Source organism: Neovison vison, chromosome 6, assembly GCF_020171115.1.
Source record: "Neovison vison isolate M4711 chromosome 6, ASM_NN_V1, whole genome shotgun sequence".
In the NCBI taxonomy this organism is placed as follows: Eukaryota; Metazoa; Chordata; class Mammalia; order Carnivora; family Mustelidae; genus Neogale; species Neogale vison.
In genome coordinates this window covers 111,077,362-111,101,880 of record NC_058096.1, presented here as the reverse complement: position 1 = coordinate 111,101,880, position 24,519 = coordinate 111,077,362, and the positions used below count along the sequence as shown (strand labels likewise).

At 40.5% G+C, this 24,519-nt stretch overlaps 1 protein-coding gene and 1 long non-coding RNA gene across 10 annotated transcripts in view; one reads left to right on the top strand and one right to left on the bottom strand.

Moving 5' to 3' along the window:
- LOC122908796 (LIM domain containing preferred translocation partner in lipoma) overlaps window positions 1-24,519 on the bottom strand; it is a 673,192-nt gene that overhangs the window by 98,308 nt on the left and 550,365 nt on the right. The window lies entirely within an intron of this gene.
- On the top strand, window positions 14,286-24,342 carry LOC122908799. Its single transcript, XR_006385026.1, has 2 exons — window positions 14,286-14,805; window positions 24,057-24,342. It is a non-coding gene; the product is annotated as an uncharacterized LOC122908799 (long non-coding RNA).

Below are 24,519 nucleotides of genomic sequence, written 5' to 3'. Positions count from 1 at the left end.
TGGTGATCACAGCTTTGTAGAAAGAGCCAACATGCCCTTCAATGGACGAATGGATAAAGAAGTTATGGTCCATATATACAATGGAAAGGATGAATACCCAACTTTTGCATCAACATGGACAGGACTGGAGATTATGTTGAGTGAAATAAGTCAAGCCGAGAGAGTCAATTATCATATGGTTTCACTTACTTGTGGAGCATAAGGAGTAACATGGAGGAAATTAGGAGAAGGAAAGAAAACGTGAATTGGGGGAAATTGAAGGGGGAGAAGAACCATGAGAGACTGGGACTCTGAGAAACAAACTGAGTTTTAGAGGGAAGGGGTGGGGGGTTAGGTGAGCCTGGTTGTGGGTATTAAGGAGGGCACGTACTGCATGGAGCACAGGGTGTGGCGCATAAACAATAAATCTTGGAACACTGAAAAAATAAAATTAAAAAAAAAAAAAAGGCGACGGGGGGGCCTCCTGGGGCCCTTCCATGCTGAGGCCTACATTCCATGACTGCTGACTCATCACAGTGTGCAAGAAATGCCAAAGATTAGTCGTCTGCTTGCTATTATATTTTGAGGCTGGTGGTGGGAATTCTGATTTATAGAGTGGGATTATTATTTTTTACTTTAAAAGTCATATAAATCTAAGGCTTCTGAAGTGTTGTTTTTCTTTCTTTCTTTCTTTTTTTCTTGAAAGTTTTTCTATTTGGATCAGTGAAGTTCGGTAAACCAATAAGATACATCATAGCTCAGGAAATAAGGAAAAGCATCTCAAATTTTCATAGGTATATTCCTTCAAAATTGTAATTGTCAAAAAAAAGAAAAGAAAAGAAAAGAAAATTTTAATTGTTACTGCAGGATAGAAAGTGAAAAGTCAAATTCCTCCACCAGAGGTAACCACGCCAAACTTGACTACTCCTATGATTTTCCTCTGCTTGTACAAGTGTGTGCGTGTGTATGTGTGCACACGTGCATCCAAATTTAAACACCCAATTTTAAAGGTTTTTTTAAAACACGGATGAGATTTCATGTACCGTCTCTGTACCTTATCTTTTCTTCAACTAGTTTTTCTTCAGTGTCTTTGGGAGTACCTCTAGATTTACCTTTTCTTTTTTTAAAAACTTCCAAGTTATCATATGAATTTGCCAGATTTATTTTATTTCGTAATTTTATTTACCTAGTCTTATTACACTATTACAAACAATGACACCAAGTGTATTCTTAAAAAGGTACTGCTGTGTCCTTGTACAAATATATCAAATGGCATATTACTGTTTGAAATTAGTGTCAAAATCCATGTATAGTAAAAATTTTGAGAGAGAACACTGCATTTTGTTTCCAAAAGGTTGTATGAACTTGTACTCCAATCCAAAGCACAGGAAAGTACATGGTTTTCCTGCATCTTGGCCAAAACTGAGTGTCAAACTTATAAATTATGGCCACTCCCATGAGGGGACAATGGTATTTTAAACCACTTTTCTTTCAGTAAGATTGAACTCTTAATCAGAGTTTTATCAACTGTTGTTACTATCTGCTCTACAAACACCTGTTGATGTCTTCACTCTTTTTGTCTAATGGATGTTGTCTTTAGATCAATTTTTATGAAATCTTTATGAATACTCAAACTGGGCCTCAGTTTCCAAATATGTCAGGATTAAATGGGACAATGGCTGTGGAGCCATACTGAGAACTATAAAGCCAGGCAGGGACAGAAGAATTCTTAGATTTTATAAAGATGTCTCCTATGGACTGTTTCAAATCATTGTGCATACACAATCCATCCATATAGCAGGTCAGAATGAGATAGTGGCTTACCACCATAAAACACAAACACCCTCTAAAAAGGGATCCTGGGCAGCTCTTTGTGGCCCCATCAGGTGCTCCAGGGAGGCCCCTTGGAAGAGGCCGAGCAGGAGGTGGGGGGTAGGGGGAAGAGGAGGCGGGGGCTAGCTTTGCTGGCTGCTGTGCTCTGTACTAAGCCCAGCATGGGCATTAGCTGTCACATAAACAACGAGTTTAGAGGGACCAGAGAGCGGAAGGCTCCACATGTTCCTCCTGCCAGAAGCTGACTTGGAGCAGCAGCCCGGGGACAGGGGATGGGTCCCAGGGCAGGTGACTGCAGCACTTACAGTCAGCAAGGGTCAGACCCTGAGTCATAATGGTCCATACAATGGAGAGGGAACTTGAAAAACAATAAGAGTACTGGCAAGGCTCAGAGGAAGTGACTAAAAGGTCTGGCAATCAGGGTTACGTGGCAGGGTCGCAGGAACCGCGAGCCCTTATTTGGGGGGAGGAGGAATCTTTACCCTACAGCCTGCCCTGCAGTGCTCACACACCCCACTTTGCTGGGCCGTGACCTCATCCTTGTTCCATGCAGTAACAATCTGTCAAGAAATTAGATGGGGTGCTTACCAGAGGATGCAGTAAGGAAGAAGATACTTCCCCACAGAGTTCATGGGGTACATGAGAAATCAAGGGGTACCTTAGATGCCATCTTCCATGTAGCAGGAAAGGGTTAAAGCAGGTGAGGCCTGAAGGTAGAAGATGCTGGGCTGGGGGACGGAGATGGAGGGAGAAAGCAGCACATTCTAAGAAGGGAAAGGAATTGCCAGCCCCAAGGGTAGCAAGCATCCTCCCTGTTTTGGAAATGTGTGTGTATGTCTATATGTGTGTGGACACACGCTTGTGCATACGTGTGACTGTATGCTTTCTATATGCCAGTCTGAGGAGGACGGACTTTATCGTGAAAGCAATAAAAAGCTACTGAAGAATTTCGAAGGCGCTTGTTCTATAAATGAAGGGAGACATAAAGTAAGTCGAAGTATTCCATCAGAATTTCGTGAGTAAGTGTTAAGTAAGAGGAGAGAGTCAAGGGGCTGGCTCGTGGGACAGAGAGCTCCCGTGCCTTCGGTTAGGGTAAGCAAGTGGTTCCTCTGATGAGAAACACAGGCAGGGGAGGGGATAGAAGAGAAAACCGTGGTTCTGTTTTGAAAGGGTTGATATTTGTGGGCCTATAAGCCTATTTAGGAAGACTACTACCTGGTCAGTTGACAGATCCATAGTCTGGAGCTCAGAGGGAGCTCAGCCCCAGATTACGGCCACAGAGTTTTCAGCACCTAGATGATCACTGGAGTAATGGGATCAGATGCAAGTTCTTAGGAGAGTGTGAAGTGAGACCAGAAGAGGGATTAGGGTAGAACTAAAACAACAACAACAAAAACAAACCCCACTGAATTTAAGGAGGTGAAAGAAGAAAGAAAATCTGCTACAGAAGAGTGGGATGTTATGAGTCTGAGGTGTTGGATGAAAACCCAGGTGTGTGTGGGGTCACCAACACCACATGAAGACAATGTTTCAAAGAGCCAGTTTCAACAGCTTTCTAGGCCACAGAGGGCTCAAGACAGATGAGGGCGGAAAAGCCCTCAGTGTATTAGAGGCTGCCGGCGAGGCTGAGGAGGGCTACGTAAATGAAGAAGTGGGCCCAGAAGTCAGATGGCAGGGATTTGGGGTGTGAGCAGGAAGGAAGATGGGCAGAGAGAACAGAGCTTAGTTGTGTGTGAGTGCACGCCCATGCGCTCTCACACACACACCTACGCTCCTATCTGGTTCCAGACAATGTCCTCCCAGGTGTGGATTCATGTGTCCACCATGTTGGCTAAGATCCAGAACGGTTCCCTCCTGCTGAATTTTAGAACCACATCTACCCTCCTTAACCAGATTCCTCCCCCAAACCTAACGCCTGATAACCACTCACCTGTTCCGCATTTCTATAATGTCATTTCAAGAATGTTATATACGTGGAATCATACACTATGTAACTTACTGGGATTGACTTTTTCCATTTGGAATAATTCTCTTGAGAGCAGAGCATAGGAATACTGGCAGTGAGTAGGGTTAAGGTCGGTCACAATTTATACTGCTATCAATGTGCCTAGCTGTGTGCTTTTCCCCAGCAACGTTTAGGTGCTTTGGTGAGCAAAGACAAGTCATTGGGCTCATCTAGACTGCTGTATTGCCAGGAGAATGCAACAGGAGAGAAAACAATGGATTGGGGTAAGATATTACAATTTAAGTTTTTAGGGTACAGTTACATAATCTATTTGCCAGAGAGGATATGGTATGACCAGTGTCTTCACGGTGAATGAATATCAGCAATAATAACTAGTACTTATTAAACATATATTAGGAGGCAGGCACTATGTTTGGCACTTAACCCACGTGAACTCAGTTAATGTTCTCTGTGGTCACCCTGTGTCCAGTACTATCAGCCTCTTTGCAGTGAGAAGCAGAGAACTGAAGAAACTTGACAATTGTCAGCAAGTAGAAAGTAGTTCTAGGTTTATTTAAACCCGTGTCTCTTCAATTCTCAGGCTGAGTTTGGTACACTGCCTTACAGCCTGCAGGTAAATGGAAACTGCACCAAGGAGCAAGAATAGTTTTGAATGTCATGAGGGACTGAGTTTGGATTTTTGCATCATGGTATTTCCTGATGTGACCTTGCAATGGCAGATGAAGCCAACTACTCTTTAACTGTAAAAGGCAGTAACTGGTAAAACCAGATTATTTCATCCAGATCACATGAATAACTAACTATACCCTCAAGAAGATGACATATACCACGTGGGCTACTGGCAGAAGTGTGTCGGGGGGAGGTTCATGTAAAAACAGGTCTTTCTTGGGGCGCCTGGGTGGCTCAGTCGTTAAGCATCTGCCTTTGGCTCGGGTCATGATTCCGGGGTCCTGGGATAGAGTCTCGCATCGGGCTCCCCGCTCTGCAGGAAGCCTGCTCCTCTTTCTCCCACCGCCCCTGCTTGTGTTCCCTCTCTCACTGTGTCTCTGTCAAATAAATAAATAGAATCTTTAAAACAAAACAAAACAAAACCAAAACAAAACAAAAGACAAGTCTTTCTTTTCCTGTGTTCCACTATAATGGTGCAAGACCCAGTATAGGTCATTTCTTCCACTTTCCCATCCTTGACAAGAGTCCTGTCCACTGCATCTCTGATGAGGGATCCTTTTGTCTCTGCCCCTTTCCTTCCAGTGGCAACAGGCTCTGTTTCACAGTGTGTCCAGTCTCTATGGGTGTCTCTCAAGTGTCTACCTTGCTTTTAGTGTAGTATATATTACTGAGAGAGAGCTGAATCTGTCCCACCAATGGCACTAGCCATTGCCCCTAAATTTGTGTTTGATATTCACAAAACCCTTCTACATATTGTTATAGCCATTTTACCTAATGAAGAAACTGAAAGTCCTATGTCCCTCGCCCATGAGTTTTGCCCAAGAATACCGTTTCAAACTGCCCTTTCACCCAAAAGCTCTCTGGTGCTGTCAGTTGGGTCCAGAAGGGCCTTTCAGCATCCAGACTCTGGGTTCACATACAACTTGGAGACAGAATTGCTCAATCACTTTTGAAAGTGTAATCCATTGCCTAATAGCTGAAAGTGTCTCTTCCATTACTGGAATTGGCTGCCCAGGATTGGGATTACTGGAAAGGGTTGTTACGATTGGGACATTTAATCAAATGTGCACATTTTCAGGAACTTTCTAGAAAGGACAGTGGGCCCTGCTTGATAAGGCAATGGATCCCGAGACAGAATGATGTAAGGAGAAGGTACAGGGGCAACCGTGAAGTGGGATGGGTACAGAGTGATGGTAGTGAGGTCTGGGAGGCAGTGAGAAGGAGGTTTTTTTCACAACAAGGGAGAAACAGGTAGAAGCATTGGATTTTGACCAAAATTCCAGACTAAGCTTAAGTTTGAGCTTCTGTAGAACTGTGTCCAGCTGGCTGGAGAAATTAGTGGGAGGCAAGGAGCCCTAATACCGAAGGTTTTCCCTGACTCTATAGCTGACTCATACAGGAACATCATGCTCCTCACGAAAGCCTCATTTCTCCCACTTGTGCTTAGGGATCTGGATACAAAAATGAGCCTCCTACTGGGACCCCTTAAGACACTCCATTTGCTGCCCCAGTTCTAGTCCTCACAGACTACCCATTCGTACATGCTACTGCAGATGCCTTTTGGAAAGAGACACGGTGATGCTCCCAAGAAATGCTGTTTTCCCAGTTCCTAGAACCCAAAGGACTGCCTTCAAATTTACCAAATCCTTGAATCAGAACATCTCTGATAAGGAGAATGAAAGCTCTCCCTCCCTGCAAACCATTTACAAATACTTCCTATCTAGATCGAAACCAAGGAGGCGACAGGAACGGACTTAGGGATGCTCTAGCCTAAATGACAAAAGTTTGAAGCCGCAAGGACTTGCATTTGAAGCCTCTGACCAGCTCTGCGTTCTTGGGCAACTCCCATAGGCCTTCTGAGCCTTGACACCCTCACACTAAAAACAAAACCAAAAAAGAAGCACACAAAATAAACCTGTACACTGAGCTTAAATTTAGATTGGAAATGGTTTACAAACTGGCAAGCAGTATACAGTTATTATTATTGTTCCTTAATTCAACAATTAAGGGACATCGGCTATACCAAGACAGTGAGTGCCCAGTGCTATATGTGCAAAGAAAATGAGTAAATCACCCATGGATGGAGATGAAACATACATATTAAAAAAAAAAAAGATTCATTTATTTATTTTAGAGAGTCCTAAGCTGACTCCATGCTGAGTGCAGAGCCTGACATGGGGTTCAATCTCACGACCCAAAGGTCACAACCTGAGCTGAAACCAAGAGTTTGTCGCTCAACCAACTGTGTCACCCAGGCGCCCCTGAAACATATACTTTAATGTAAGTTAGGAATTGATAAATGTCATAAATCTCATTCTACTTCTGCTTAAAATAGATTGAAGAGAACAAGATCTAATATGCAACCTTACTTTACTCCACCAGAATTTGGAAATAGGTTATAAAATTTCCCTTCAACTTCATTATTTATTATTTTTTAAGATTTTATTTATTTACTTGACAGACAGAGATCACAAGTAGGCAGGGGTGGGGGGAGCCGCCTCTCCACTGAGCAGAGAGCCCAATGTGGGGCTCAATCCCAGGGCCCTGAGATCATGACCTGAGCGGAAGGCAGTGGCTCTAACCCACTGAGCCACCCAGGCACCCCTTCCTTCAACTTTTAAACCTGTAACTTAACTCTGAATCTTCTTGTTACTTTTTTACTGTTATTTGCCTGTTACTTGAGGTTCTCCATGTCCTATTTGGTCAGTTTCTGTAGTTAAGGCAATGGAAATTCTAAAGGCTAAAGAATGATAATGACATGTTGGACAATCCAAAAGAAAGTGATCAGAATACTAAAAGGCTTTGATATCAGGATAGACAACAAATGGATAGAGGAAGTAGAATTTAGCCAGAACAAGAGAAGACTCAGATGGAGTTGAAAACTTTCTTCAAATACCTAAAAGGCTTCTAAGTGGAAAATGTATTAGCTGTCTTTTCTGTGGACAGATGATGTTGTAAGGAAATAGACTTCGGATCAAAATAGGAAGTAACTTTGTAACCTTTAGAGAGTTCAACAAAGGAAAAAGATGCCTTGAGAGCTAGTAAATTTCCCATCCTTGGAACTATGGTCATTTAAAAGAATATAATGGTAAATCCATTGCAAAATAACTTTGCAAAATCCATTGCAAAAAGCCTGCTTTTTGAAAAGTGGGCAAGCACCCCTCTGTTTACTTCTTTTATAAATTGTTCACTTGGCTAACTGGCACAAAATGAAAGTAGACCTCCATATTTCAAGACCCACCCATAGAAAGAGAACCAAACAGCACATTTAATGAGTCTGAAGGGACCTTTTATGAACTATTCAGTGAGCCTTTGCCATCATCAGGTCTCTGGGCTCCAGCCCCACTGATCCATGTTCCTTCCGGATTTTCTGTCAATTGTACTAAGTGAAATAACTCATTGTCATAGAGCCTGCTTTACAATCCAGTTTTACTCATCAAGGGAATGTGTCTGCAATATGCACTTTCTCCAACATCCCTATCTCTTGAGCACATTATCATCAGGTACTTTTAGAGAAGGGGAGGTGGCAAATTACTTCAAACTGCATGAATTTCTGTAAGTGCAATAACATTCCTCAGTTTTTAAAGGGCATCTTTTTTTTTTTTTTTTAAGTTGTCATTTGAATTCAAACTCTTTGGAAAACATGCATAATAATCTTAATGATCCCATTGAGCAGTTTAAATTCAAATTGTGGAGCATTTGAAATACCATGCTGGCAGCACTTTCCATAAATTACTCTCAAATTCAATACATCCACACACACACACACACACACACACACGCATACACGCATGGGCACGTACCACACTCAAAAATCTCTAAATTACAGTTTCTCTTTTCTTGTCCCATTTAAATTGTGATTTGGTTGATAAATTAGAGCTGTAGTGTCTGCTTATAAATTTCAATATTATTTTTTAAGAGAATAATTTTGTGGCAGGCATACATATTTATTTCCCCTGAGGGTAAATGCAGCTTTGTTTTGTTATAGGGTTCCCGGGTTTGGTGTGAGCATGTACTTGTGTTTGTATGCACACATGTTGGTGTGCCTTGGTGTCTGGCACTCAAGACTCATTTACTTCTTTACCTCGCAATTCACCCTGTATATCTGATTTTAAGGAAATGCTGGGAGACTGAACCAAAAGGTCACTTCTGCTAAAGAGACTACTCACCTAGGATCTTTATAATGAGCTCCTATCTAGAGCAGAATTGGACTAATTGCATCTTGGGAATTTAATGATTGAAGGAAGTTCTTTCAGATAGTTGAGAGAAAAGACCTAATTTTCACTTCATTTCTAGTACCTTTGAAAATTAATATTTGCTTACAGAGTTTGCCAGTAAGATTTCAGAAAACAAAAAAATGTATATATGCATGCTGGGAAACATTCTGTTTTTAATACACGGCCAATGTACGTCAATCCAGAATGTGGGCTCTATGCACAATTCCAAGCCTGTGCAATTCACAAGTGTAACCACAACTCAGCTGGGGGGGTGGAAATTTCCCTCTAATTTTAAAAATATGGGTGCTCTTTGCTACTGAAATCCATCCGCTTCCTGTGAAAAACAGTTGGGATGCTTGATAACACTCAAAACATCAATGCAACAGTAATGATTAGATACTTGGGAATAATTAGATTTTTAAAGACCGATTACAGTCTGATTTGATGTGTTAGCCCTTAATGAAAGTTACAATTCACTGATTTACAAGAACAGCTGATATAAGAACAGCCCACATCGCCTGCCAATGTTGGGAATGAACTGGTTAAAACAGAGTATCATGACTATACTGAGTGGTATTTAGAAGCTATTTCATAAAGTTGTGCATTTCCCTTTAAAATGATTTCTAAAAGGAGAGCTCAAATTTTAAGTTAAAATCTATTCTATCCAAAGGGCAGCCGAAAACCTCCGCAGGGTTGTGGAAGTCAGAGGGAAAAATCATCAGTACCATCACCCACAAACGCGAGCTGAAGGCCCGCAGAGTGTGAGGACGGGGCACGGAGCCTTTATGGAGGCTGAGGGGAGAGAGAGGCATGACAAGCTCAAAGAAACAGGGACCAGATTGGTCCCTCAGCCTTGTGTGTCTCAAAGACAGTTCTTATGCTCATTATGCAGTTAGCATTCTATGGATTTGTCTGTTGGGACGGCCGTCTCTCTCAAACGGCGGGCTCCCCGAGGACTGGGATCCCATCTTGTTCAACGTTGTATCCCCGATTCCCTAAACTATCTGAAATATGGAGGGAGCTCGGTAAATAAATAGTCACTGGATGAGTAGTGACTGGAAACCATTTAAAACAGCCAACTGAGATGCGGTGGTAAGAAAACTCACTCAACTCGGTCAGAAAATGGATGTCAGAGGCCTGTTTGAGTTTCTTCGTTATCCGGGCCACCTTCTCTGGGCCTCAGTGTTCTCACATTTAATCTGAGACTAACACCTGCCTTGTGGGATTGCTGGGGACATCAGATGAAAACAAGTATAAAAGTACTTTGGGCACATGCATTTAAGTGTAAGGTATTATTATGCTAAGCAATTGGTACAGGTGGTAAATGCTGTAAGATATATAATTAACATAGCTGAAAAACAGGTAGATTATTAAGTGAAGTTGCCTAATGCCATACAACGGTGACTCAGGGAATTGCGAATCAAGTTCTTCCTTGAGCAAGCCTAATAATCATCCTCTACCATGTAAAGGTAACATAAATACCAAATGACAAATTGGCTGCTATGTGATTTGGGAAATTCGCATGGCTCTCTTTCATCTGGAAAAACGGCGCTCCTACTGGGCTTTGGTTTATTAACCTGCAAAAAGAGGGGCTGGGGTTAGAGACTCTTCAAGGTCCTTTCCAGCCTCAATGGATAAATCCTTTGTCACTCCATTCTATCAGCAAAATGGACTTAAACTCTCTAGAAGTATGTACGTGCTTCTTTGCTAGCTTTTAAGTATCCACCTTTCTAGAAAACGAAACACAGCATCACCCTGGCCATCCTTTTGGCTCTTGCTCCTCGTGGTCTCAAGACAAAGGAATTTGGCCTTGTGATGAATCTCTTTAAGATGCCATCTGAGGAAGGTGATGGGTTCAGGATGATCTGCCATGTATACAGAAAAACCTACGCACCTGGAGATACTTTTTACCTCTTCTGCTCCCAAATTTTCCGCAGAATAGCACACATACAATGAATACTCTATAAATCCTTCCTTACCATTAGGCTGATTTCTTTTCCTTTGATTCCAGAAGTTGTAAACTTCAACAAGGAAAATAAATATTCAGAAATTCAAATTCTGCTCATTCATTCTTTTCCCTATACCAAATCCTACTCTGCTTTTGCGGGGGGGTGGGGTGTCTTTTTTGATGTTGGTCTCCTCCTCTCCCCACTCTCTGAGCTCCCACCACTGCCTGAATCTCTCTCCCAGATGAATTAGTCTTGTATTATGCTTGTGCCCATGTCTGGTACTCCTCATTCAGCTAAGAGCTCTCTGAGAGCATGGCTGAGTCTCAGGCTGCTTGTATACCCAACCACACCGAACTTGGCCCTTCGTAGGCAAAAAGTGTTCATTCACTGGCTCGTACAATCGGCAAAGAGTTTACTCTTCAGTTAGAAATATTCAAAAGACATGTTTAAATGCTTGCTTTTCCCAACGCTGTGGAGACAGTCATCCCCTCCATTTCCTGGATCCCCCTATATAAGAACTCAGAAACACCCTTAAGCAGAATTGGGACCGCACAATTTCATAAAAACAACCTTCTTCATTTTATTTTACTCTGAACTTAATTAATAGTAATGCTTAGCCTTCCACCTCTTAATTACATTGGCAAGTGGGTGAGGTTTACTGATCCCTGCATAAGGAGTTAATTCCAAAAGAGACTTTGACAGAGAGTACTTTATGGGAGAACACATCGTTACTCCAGCAGCTTTGCTGGAATGACCTGTAGACACTGCCTGGGCAGACTCAGGCCGGTCTGGCTTCCTGCCACGCAGGCCAGTTTCCTAATGATCTAATAGGAATGCACAACAACCCAGTAAAGAACTGGGTCTTTCTCTCTCTTTGGTCTTAAAAATGAGATAAGGACTAGTGGGTTAAAGTGTATCCTTAAGGGAAAATGCAGCATGGCTCTGCAGTGTTCTGAACATTAACAGAGACCTTCTGAAAGTCTAGCAAAAAAATTTAAGGGCAACAGGATGCTTGATAAACACCTGTTAAATACCTAACTACGCAGGTTTGTTTTTGTTTTTGTTTTTTATACCAAGAAACAGGATTTTTCTAATCATTACTCCATTAACCAGAGCCGATAATGCACTCACAGACATCTGGCCAGAAGATGTTATCCACTGCTATGGACTGAACTGTTTTTCCACCCAAATTTGTATGTTGAAACTCTCACCCCAGTGTGATGGTATTTGGTGCTGAGGTGTCGCGGAGGTAATTAGGTTTACATGAGGTTATGAGGGTGGGCCTTCATGATGGGATTAGCGTTTTTATGAGAAAAGACACCACAGAGCTGATCTCTTTCCCTCTCCTGGCTCTGTGGGGACAAAGTAAGAAGCCATAAAGGGGGCTCTCACCAGAATCCTACCATGCAGACACCCAGATCTTGGACTTGAAGCCAAGTAAAGCTGTGAGAAACGAATTTCTGCTGTGTAGAAAATTAAGTCACCCAGTCTAAAGTATTTGTTACAGCACCCCAAGGTGACTGGTACATTCATTAAAAGAAAAAGAAAGAAAAGAAAAGAAGAAAGAAAGGAAAAGAAAAGGGAAGGAAAGAAAAGAAAAGAAAAGAAAAAAGGGGAAAGGAAGGAAAGAAAAGAAAAGAAAAAAAAGAAAAAGAAAAAAGAAAACAAAAACCAAAAACCCACACAAACTGACAACTAAATTCCCCTCAGGGAGAGAGGTACTGCTCTGGGCACTATTTTGGGTGATGCAGAGTAAGGTCTGGGGTTGAAGAGGGAAAAGAGACACAAAGAACAACAGAAAAAAATGAGCTTGCTCCTGAAGGAGCTTACAGTGAGAATCCATAAGGCTGAGATTGTGAGCCGATGGAACGTGGGAACAGTAAAGGGTTAAAACAGGTGAAGAAGTGAAACCAAGGTAGAGAGAAAAGCTCTAGGGACACAGAGGGTGGAGTGCTTGTCTTCAGCTAAGAGGAACATAGGGAAAGATTCTCAAAACAGTGGTAACCAAACTGGGGCCTGAGGTTTATTAAAAAAAGACTTGCTGATTTAAAAAAAAATCCTATCTGATGACAGGCCATCTGTTAGCTTGAATTTACTTCAAGAGAAAGGTAGAGGCTAAGATTTAGAGTGCAGGAACTAGCTCAAAGTTCTGCTCTAATCCTATGCTAATTCCTCATTTTTCCAAAGCCCTTGGTTTATTAAGCCTTGATTTTGTTAATTTGTAGAAAGGAAGGAATAGTAACAGTTCCCACTCGTCTGTCAGGGGTGGAAAAAGAATGACTATTGTGGCATTAGGAGAAAATCAGATTTACCACACGACACCCTGGTACATGCCTCTTCCTCCGTGAAGCCTTTTTGTCAAGTGCCTCCTTTCCGCCCAAATGTGCCTAGTCTCCGCCCTCAGCCCTTTCTTATGAGATCCTGACACATATCGTATGATCTGTTTTGTGGAAAACCTATTTGTGTATTTGTTATGCTTTATAATAGAATTTAGAGCCTGCCTAAACTAGACTAAAAATACACATTTTTACTTTTTAAAGGGATATGTTTTAGAAAATTCACTTTTATTCTAACTAATGTGTCCCAATGACTTTATTAACGTAAACTGCCTCAGATACCTTTTAGCATTAATAAAGAGCCAGCCCTTAGAGTAAAGAACAGCTTCTGTGGAATATATTTACTCTTCTTTCAAAAAATTTTTTTTATATAATTTAAAAACTCATTACATCCTTTCTGGCTTTTAAGGCTTAAATGATTCTCAGTGTCTCCATCCACCTGTGAGACCCCCGAGCACATCTTTCGCCCTTATCCTGGCATCCTGTTTTCCCATATTGTAAATGTAAAAGACTGTTTTATTAAATAAGCTTTAAGTTAAAGAAGTAAACATTCTTTGAAGACCTACAATATACCAGGCTGTTGTCAGTGTGAAGTGTTCAAATAGAGCACTGGCCATGTTACAATGATGATGCTGATCTTGCCCACATTCCTTGATTTCAGGAGGTGGGTGGGAGGGTGAGCAAAAGAGAGGGCCAGGGAGTAGATCTCTTTTTTCCCTTTTTTTTTTTTTTTTTTTTTTTAAGGTAAGCCTGGCTGGAGGCTGGCTTCCCTGGCTGGAGGGAATCACCATGTCCCATGCAAAGTCATCAGAACATCGGAGAACCTCCATTCAAACTCTGACGGTTTTCATCTGGGAGTCAGGTCTGTGTGTTTTGACCTTGAGTGCGCCAGCTCTTATGATAATTCTCGAATGGAAGCTAGACAGCTGGCTTCACTCTCACATCTTTCCCTTCAATCTTTCACATTTACATTTCAGCAGCGACTGAAATGAGCCAAGTTCTCCTCTCTGCTTCGTATATACACAGGGAGTCTCAAATCGAAGGTGCACCGAAGGGCAAAGAGTCAAAAGCCCTCTTAGGAGGCACGGGAATCTAGAATGAAACCGGGTCCCTCTGACCCCAAGACCCATAAATATCAAAGCAGGGATGGCTCACCTAGTGTGACAGGAAACATGGAAAATTCGAAGATGAACAAAACGAGACCTCCCCACCCCCAGCCCAATCCCAACACAGCACACTCTCCACAGGGTTTAAACAGTAAGAGAATGTATCAAAAACTCAAATGACTTCATGCCAGTTGTAGGAAGTGAAATCATACCAGAGAGGAGGAAACAAAAGCATTGCATTGGAAAAGGCCACATCTATTTGGGGAAGTTTCAGGAAAGCTTTTTAAGATTGGCTGATACAGATTTTCAAACCATGGCACTGGGGAAAGGCACAAGGCAGACAGCAGCCAGGCAGGAGCACAGTCAGAGAAGTGTAAAATATCAATGTCCAGGAGAAGACAGTCCCATTTGGCCAAGTGTGGTAAAAAGAATGTGTAGGAGCAAGATGGGAGATAGTGAAGTATTTTGGGACTACTTCTTAGATGAGCTGGGCTAGAAATACAGACACGTGGATCTCAAAACGGAGTGTGCAGAAGAACCTCCCTCAAGAGCTTTGTAAAGGAGGCACATTTCTTGGCTCCTTGTGCAGAAATTCTGGGGAGTGGTCCAGAACTTTACTTTTTTAATGAGGACTTGACAGTGATTCCAAAACAGGTGACCTCTGACACATTTTGGGGAACCAAGCTCCAGAGTCTCATGACTTGCTGCGGCCCCTTGGACGCTGGGAGCACTTGAATCTGCAGCACACAGGTAACATTCCAGAGACTTCCACGCTGACTCATAATAAATAGTCCTTTGGGGATTCAAGGGAAGCCAAGTTCTCTTCTGTGGATTCTATTTGCACATACCTGGGGCTTGGCCCTGTGAGGTTATTTGCTATCTAAAGGCACCACACTTGGATTTTTGCCCACCCCCCCGTCAGCCTCTCTGAACCCCCAGTTAGCCACCAAGGTAAGAAATATTACTTTCTATTTGTGGGGAAACAAGGTGAAATATGGAGGAGAATGCAGAACAGCAGCTGGTCAGGCTGGGTGTGAATGAGGTCTGACTTTACATTCCATGATTTTTTTCTTGAAAATCATTTGTTGCCTCACACCAGGCCCGCTAAGTGAAAGATTGAATGTCTTACCTAGGACTCTTGAACTTATTTTCAGGTTTATTTTTAACATTGATTTTAAAGCATAAACATACACATACACACACTCTCTCTCCTCTGTCCCAATCCTTTCCTTCTAATTGGAAACATAAGGTTATAGACATTTTTCTCTTTTGAGGGTACAGAGCAGCTCCGAAGACCCCACTAACACAGGTTATGTGCTGTACCTGGGTAATTATCATTCCTTTATCCTTTGAGAGACAAACGAGAAATATGAAAGAAAACGAGGAACAGACTCCTTCCCTGTTTTCTTTCTATCCTTTTATCTCTAAAGTAGGAAGTTTTACTGAACCGCTGCCAACAATTCACTCAGCCTAATGAAGTGTACAAGTAATAGGATTAAATAATCTTAAACCATTATTACAGTGGCCTGATGCTGACATTCATCCAAACTCTGGCAAACACCGAGTGGTGAGTTCATGCTTGATTTAAAAATAAACAAACTAGGGCAGTGGGAAGGTTCTAGCATAAAGTTTCAGAGGCACTGAACCTGGAAATCTGAGACTCTCCATCTTGGTTAGAGCTGAAGCAAACTTTGTCCTATTTCTACACTCTCCAACCAAAATTTATGGAATCCAACATTTTCTAGGGATGTTGCTCTGGAGTCTGTAGCCACATATGATTAAAACTCTTCATGTCAGTCCCAAAGAAAGCAGCTCTTTGAACGGCATCATCAAGGTTCACAGTTTCTATTCCTGCCTCTGCCATTAATAAACCATATAACCTCAGGCAAACTAGTCAGCTTTCTTGGGCTTCAGGTGTTCTCAGCTGTAAACTGACGTTATTGAATTTCTAAGGTTCCTTCCTTCTGGCCTTTAAAATGCATTCTAATTCTACAACAACAGAAATGAATATACTTTGGGATAGGAACTGGAGAAAAAGGTTTTACTTCCCGAACCTCTTCCTTGTTCTGGGCAATCTGCCTGCAGCTCTTTCCCTCCCCGCCCTCAACAAGGGCCGACTCGGAGCCTGCCGGGATGTGGTGAGCAGGAGCCTTAATCAGCAGAGGGCTGGGGGCTAGCTGGGGAAAAGGACTAAATAAAAACGTTTACAAGAAGCTGTGCAGTAACTGTCCCCCCTCCTGCAAAGCCTTGCTCTTGTTTAATTAGAGGGTGAGGATGTGAATGCATGTTGTTGAAGTGAGATGTGCTTTCCGAAACATATTCAACCCCCAAATCATTTCGTTCATGGGGTAATTATCCTTGTAAAATTTTATAGCATTCTTCACTTAGATCATTTATGCTTTTAAAGGTTAACTTTATATTTTATGGTTTTTTAGGTATTTTATAGTTTTTGTTTTTAGGTTGTTTCTAGTTTTTGTTGCTTCTTGTATAGGGCTTTTTTTTTCCTGTTATGTTTTCTAAACCAAAGTTTATAATTTTAATTTTGTTGTTACTAAACTTTTATTATCCTTTTTTAAAAGATTTTTATTTATTAATTTGACAGACAGAGATCACGAGTAGGCAGAGAGGCAGGCAGAGAGAGAGAGAGGAGAAAGCAGGCTCCCCGTTGAGCAGAGAGCCGGATGCAGGGCTCGATCCCAGGATGTTGGGATCATGACCTAAGCCAAAGACAGAGGCTTCAACCCACTGAGCCACCCAGGCGCCCCAACTTTTATTATTCTAAGACTTCATATTTTTCTCAGATTTTCCAGAATAATCATATCACCTATAAATATTGCTACCTCTTAGTATTAACGATTTTGAGGGAAAAAGTCTCGGAAAAATGCGTATGACAAATGTTACTCATTTAAAATTAAGAAACACTATACACAAGTAACACTATATTTTTAGAGATATGGAGTCAAAATATGAAGAAATGCATGGGTAGGATAAAAAAACAGATTTAGCATAATGACTACCTCTGTATTAGAGTTTTGGGAATGTGATTAGGGACAAGGACCTAAGGCTTTCAATGGAATTTCTAATCTTTTATTTGTTAAGACTAGATACAGGGTATGTGAAATTTCATCATATTATGCTTTATATCTTTATGTGTTAGAAATACTACATAATAAATTAAAATATATATGTAAAACAAAGAAAAAGTTATATATATGAAAGTTTGTATAAGACTTTGCATTCCACAGTTCTCATTATGAAGGCTAGAATGTTAAAAACAATATTAATATAATACCAGTAATCCTATGGATACCCAGAAAGATATCGGAAGAAGGCTGGCCATCAGTTTGTTTTATGCTATTAAACACATATTTTCCTTTTGTGTTCTTGCAACTGTTTTTGTTTTAAATAAGGATGTAGGATAAATTTCATTAAATGCCCTTTAGGCATTTAAGGAGATGACTGGTTTATTAACATTCGATATCTAGATGATGGATTAGGTTAAAATGTCCCTTGTATTGTCCTAACATTGAATTACCTGGGATGTTTCATTTTGCGGCACTCGAATTTGCTAATACTTCGGTTAGGGTTTCTGCGTGGGAGAAAGTCAGATGAGCATACTTTTCTTTGGGGGGCAACCTGGTTTGTTAATAATATTATTAACCATGATCAGGGTAGCTTTCTAAAATGATCTGAGAAGCTTATCTTCTCTTGCTAAGCTCAGAAAGTTGAACTCGTACAGCAATCATTTGTTCTTTTAAGATCTGAGAAGTCCTCTCAGTGAAATCTCCTGGTGCATTCTCAGATGGTAGGTCTGCATTCCATCTGTGTTTTGGGGGTTATTCAAGTGCTCTTCCATAGCATCTTAAGGATGCACAGATCATAGCCTGTTCCATAAAATTTTAAATGCAATAATTTTTAAACATTTTCTATACATATGCTAAAGAGGTTCTCTTTCATTCCTAGTCTTCTGTAATTTCTGTTTCTCTCTCTTTCTCATCTTCCCTGAATGCTTATTTTATTTCTCTTTTCAAAGAATCATCTCCTGGACCTAAAAATTCTAGTATTTTTCAGTTTATCGATAACTGCCTTTAACGATTTCCTTATTCCTGTAGGGTTGACTTTGTTGTCCTTTTCTAGGTCTATAGATTAATATTATGCACCTTTTCTTTTGCAATTAATGATCCCAGCTGTACTGGAATTGAGCTCTGGCTGGGTCTCATTCTGGCTGTCATGCAGTATTACCGTCAGCACTACTTTTAAGATGTCTTCAGCCCACGGGTATGCTTATTTATCCTCTGATAAGTTTCTTGTCTTGCTGTACTGTTATATGCAACTCTGTGAGCCCAAAGTGGGAAATGTCTATGTTTGCCTCTTAGACTATGAGAGGATATTTCTTTAAACCTTCCATGTAGATTTGGAAAGAAGATTGGACCGATCATATTAATCACATTACTCAACTTCCATAATTGGTTTGTCAAAGATTGCACGGAATGTGTTAAAGTTTTATAAAGCATATGGTTTAACCATTTTCAACTCCTAGTTCATCAATATTTTTGTATCATATATTTCAACATAATGATATTTAATGAAGAAAGGCTGAGGGCTGTTCCTCTGGAACTGTGGCCTTTATCAATAAAGTAATATACTTTGGCCTATGTAATAGTTTAGTTCTGAATTGTACTTTGACTGCTATTAATACTGTAGTTAGTAGGTGATGAATATTATTTTCTTTAAGCCTGAATTTGTTATTCATCTTTTCCTTTCTCTTTAACTATGAGTTCTATTGGTTCACTGCTTATCACCATTTTATTAGCCCTGGATTTCCTATATACTTAAATTTAATTAATTTATTTGTCTGTTGGAATATTTCTCTGAGTCTTTTTTTTTTTTCCCAGAAAATGTATGTAGGTGATATATATTCTTGAATGCCCATGGAAGACACTTTGAATGCCCTTTGGAGAAGGCAAAATTTGATGCACTGTCTTGTAACAAAAGCAAGTTACCGATTAGTACAGATGGTACGATCCCATCTGTGTGTGTGTGCCATATGTCTATGCCTGTGTAAACCACATGTGTACAGATGTATGGTTTTATCTATACACAGAGATATTGAAATAGAAAAGGAGTCTGTGGTAAAATATAAAGTGTTATATTATTTAGAAGGGGGAACTATGCATATTTTAATACATTTTCTCATTTTTCTTAGTGAGCATACAATACTTAAAAACAGAGTTGTAGTTTTTTAAAGAAAGACTACCATAAGATAGGATATTTTGAGCTTAATATTTCTCTAATATGTCCAAAAATAAGGCAAGAGCCACTTTATAAAATTCAGAATGTAGGCTAACTGTAGTTTTTTAAACTTGACAGTATGAAAAAATGGTAATAGAGAAAAAATTAATTACGAGAAAAGAAACCTAGGAATAACAAATGAAATTTCCAGTGACTGGTTGGGTGCATGAAAGGAGAGGGGGGACTTGAGAATCAAAGGCCAGGTCAAGTCTTGGATCTGACGGTCATGCTTTATGGAACAGAGCAAACTGACTTTTTCTAAAACTCAGCTGCATATTACTGGAAAGGCAGGCAATAATAATTGTACTATTTTCTAGGATCATTAGAGGGTGACATAAGTTAAAAGAAAAGTGCTCTATAAAATAGAAAGCACTAAACAAATATTATTATGATTATTTTTAACCATAAAAAGCAGGGTTTCTCTTTAAAACCTGAGGCATTTCACAGAGAGCCACATGTAAATGCTCAAGAAAATACAGAGAGCTTGTGTTTTATTGCCAAAAGAAGTTGAGTATTTCAGATTCTGGAACGCTGGAAGGCACGATTTATGTGGCCATCAGTTCAAATGTTGGAAATGGAAGGCTTTAACCACAGAGGGTTATCAGTATCTTCGTTATCTTTAGGAAGTTGGATATTTGTTTCAGGGTGGTAAGCTGTCCCTAGCCTTAGTTTGTTTTTTGTTTTGGAAATATCAAAGCGGTCATCAAGTGGGACGGATAATTCCCCCATCCCACCCCCGCACTGGTCTGTTAGGAACAGTGAAGCACAACAAGGGTGCTCCGGAGCACTGTCAGATGGGGGGGGTGCGGTGCAGAGAGAGGGAACGATCACTAGTAGTTGGCATGGTGAAATCGCTCTAGAGGACACTTGACAGATGTCCCTCTTTCTTGAAGCATTTTCTCCTTTCCGGGAGAGTGCTTGAGGGATACTGATGAATATCAAGAAGCAAGTGTGTGTGCAGGTGCGCTTGGTGTGAGGGGGAAAGAGAGACAGATGCTCCTCGGAGGTGAGGAAGCAGGGGTGGGCAATGAGAAAAGACAAGAGGAGTTCTCATGGATTTTTCAGCATTTGTCCAAACTCTAAGCACTGGCCATAACTGCCTTTAAAACACTATTGGGAGGAACTGAGCATATAAAAGGACAACTTTCCTGCAGAGGTAGGAGCCTGTGGCCATTTAGGGACATAAGGGAGCAAAAGGCCGCGAGCATGTTGGCCACGGATGGGTCAAGCTCAGGAACCTTGCAGTGTTTAGTCTCCTGCAGAGCTGGCCTCTGATTTCCTGAAGCCTTTTAGTCACTTGGATTTTAATTCTAATAAAAATGTCTGTAGTGACTTCCACTGTTGGAGAGTTAGAAGCTGGATTTGATCCACTCTGAGTAAGAGCCCTGGTTTAGGGGAAGATGTTGGCTGCCATTTCGTAAACAGACTTCTGCTGAGAATCTCGGATGTGCTATGTCTCAGGCCCAGACTCCTCAGCTGTGCTAAGGACACAGCAGTTCTTTGTTAACCTATACTTGCGGCTAACCCGGTCTCGTTCAGGATAGAACACCTAAGTGGGACGCACGGCTGTTGCCCCTCATGCTCATACCAACAGAAAAATCTTCTCAAGCCAAGCATGCACCTCTTCTTCTCCTGTATGTCCTCATATTCCTTCTATGACGTCTATTTATTTCAGTATTTCCATAGCAACTGTAGCTATGAAATTACCCCAAACACAGAGGATTTCTAAATTGTATCAGATTATGCTAAGGGACAAAGTGATGATAATAATGTTATTAATGGATCAAGCCCCTCTATTAGTAAACAATTTCATAATGTATAAAATATCACAACTGGTCATTCCTTTTCTTTGAAGACAGGCAGGAAATTACTATCTCCCTTTCATCAATGAAGATACTGGTACTCAGAAATTAAATGACTTATCCAAGGTCACACCAGGAGACCAAGGTCTAGAAGAAACATATTCTATTTATATCACCTTACTTCTCAAGGAAGCTTAATACTCATAATTTTAATCTGTTCGTTTATACAACTCCATAAAAATAATCAAAACTAAACTTTTAAGAGATCACCAAAGTTGAGAAGCATCTTAATTGATTTTGCTAATAACCATACAAATGTAAATTAAATAATTATTATAGTGGTGCCTGGGTGGTTCTGTTAGCTGGTGTCTGACTCTTGAATTTGGCATGGGTCAGAGTCTCAGGATCCTGGGATGGAGCCCCACGTCAGGCTCCATGCTCAGCGCGACCTGCTTGTCCCTCTCCCTCTGCTCCTCCCCCCACTTGAGCATGCTCTCTCTCTCTCAAATAAATAAATAAAATCTTTAAAAAAATAACTGTTACACAAGGTACTTATTAAATTGGTTCAAATTAAATATAAATAAGCCTCTTCAATAGTGGATAGGTTATAGTTTAACATATGGTTTCACATTGCTGATGGTTCTGTGAATTTGAGAAATCTTTCTAAAGAAATCTAGCAAAAGTTCTCCAAATTGCTGCAAACTAAACTTGGTAATATAAATCAAAGAATTTAAGCTAAGAAAAAAAATCCAAAGTAAAAGAATATAAAACTTTTACTCAGCTATTTACAGTCATGTTATTTACAACACTGAAAGAATGGAAAACACCCAATACCTTTCTAGTGGCAAATACCTTTAAAATGTATTATGCAAACATAATGTAAAACTAAATGGAAAAAAACCTAAAAAATAGAGATTATTAACAGTGGAAAACTATATACATATTTATATTAGGTCAACCAATAGAAAACACAAAAGAAAGCATATATAAAATGATTAAAGAGAATTATAGTGCCTTACAGAACCAAACCAGTTTAATTACAGTTACATATGTGCAAGGATTAAGGATTCAAGAGACAATAGGAAAATCTGAATAATCACTGGAGCAAAGATGAAAACACAACTGGTATATTTTCCCTCCAAATTATATAAATGGTCAATTTCAATATGATCTAAGTTGATCAATAATTAATTTAGGCAAGAAGAAATTAAGTTTATATTAGATGAGTCTCCTTTCTAAACTCAGAACATCGAACATGGGTGGTCTTTACACAGAAATAATGAACTAAACCACAGTAATGAATATTCTGATTCTATTACCAAAAAAAAAAAAAAAAAAAAAAAAAAAGAAGGCCCAGGGCCTGGGTTTTCTTCACTTTGTTTATACAGGATGTCTCTTGGACATCAGTTTCCACCAATGGAACAAGACGCAGTTTGACCAGATGCCATTGGAGGTGTTTCTGTTCAAAGGGCTTTGGTTCCAGATGACAGACAAACAGCCCGAGGATCCTCCTTACCACACACTTCTGTCTTCAAAACCAACTTGTTTCATTTTAGACTCTCAGCTTCCCTGATCCCCTCAAAAGAAAACTCTTCACATTTCTGGTGTGGCAGCTTATTGGACTTACGAAAAGTCCCAAAGAAATTAAAATGCTAAAACATCCATCTGAGAGCTGGAGGGCTGTGCTGAACTCTGAAATCAATATTGAACAGGGTCTCTAAATACAGTTTAACTGAATTCTGATAAGAATTAAATTACATTTTAGAGTCACCATGGATAGATCTCATAAAGAAAAATCTTGATTAAAGGTTCTTCTGAGGGAGAGATGTTAAAAAGGATGGTAAAAATTTCCATTGTTTGAATTCACCCAGCTCTTCCGAGGATGTGATTAAATATTTCCCAGATACTCTTCTTTGTCATAAGCACAGTCTAGCAATAGGGCAACCAAAGCAGAAGGAACTACCAACCCAAGAATCACTGAGCTCCTCATGCCCGGCCTTGGAGAGCAAAACCTGAGCCCACACACAGTAGAAATCCATAATTTAGCCAGAGGACACTTTTTTCAGTCTTATTACACACTCAGAAGGGCAAGAAAAGCATTTAAAAATGGGAAAGGAGTATGCCTGTGAGGCTAAAACAATTCGCTAAAGTCCAAGGAGTCACACGGCACATGTAAGGTCCGCATATTCAGAAGTACTAAATATGCCAGAAATCTTACCAAAATTCATCTCAGAATAACATGCATTCCATTACCATTCCTTGGGCAGGCCAAGTGTGCTTTACAGGATTGCCTCATTTCATCTTCACAAGTCTCTGGGGAAAATTCTGCAATGACCCCCTTATCTGTGGGGGGACTGAGGCTCAGAAAGAGCTCTCTCAAGGAGACAAAGCCTTAAATGATGAAATGAAATTCAAACCATGTTCCTCACACCATGTTACACCACTTCCCAATACTGCTCATACAATCCTTAGCCCTGAGGGATACAAGAAAAAATGAAGGAGACTGTCACCAGAGCATCACATAAGTAGAAAAAATCAACAATGCAGTCCAAGGAAGGATGAAAAATAGATGGAGAGCCACACAAAACACAGCAGTGTGGTCACTTTGTATAAGGACAAAGTGCCACAGGTGCTTGCAAAGGTTCTGTGGACATGACTGCCACAGAGCTTACTGCAATAAGCAATTTCATGTGCTGGCCCGAAGTCACTGTCCACGCGGTCTGTTTACAAAGGCAAGGGATTTTGTATTGTTTCTCTTTTCAATAAAGATTTCAAAGGGTGATATTTGAAATATTCTTATTTCCTAAAGAGGTAAGCTTCTGTTCAGGAGACTTTCCCTCATAGATGTAACTGTCCCCCCCGCCCCTCGATCAATAGGACATTACAGTATTTCTGCTTATGTTCTAGATAAACTAAAAACGTGTGCTGTCAGCAGAGACTACAGGACGAGGGGTATGAAGGACTGAATATAGCCTTGTCTACGTCCCCAGTGATGGAACGGAAGAGGTCATTTTCCTCCTTTCTGTGATTCTGTATTCTCACGTCTACAAAGAGGACTTGGTTTCCAGCACCAGCACTGTGTGGCACTAGTACGATGTGACACGTACTTAAGTTAATTTGTCTTTGGGGAGTAAAACGAAATAAAATTGAACCTAAGAGATGCAAAATAATATTAAATCCTGCAAGATCTTAATCTTGAAGAACTTTCAGATCTGTTCTGTAGACTCCAGGGTTGTAATGAGTTAGAGCCGGCAGGTCATAGGAAGATACTGACAGGGCCAGAAACTTCTGCAGTGAACTTGAGCCTCGGGGTTCTGCAGAGCTCGGTGTAACCCCTGAGACCTTGCACCCAAAGCTTCCTTTATGTTAT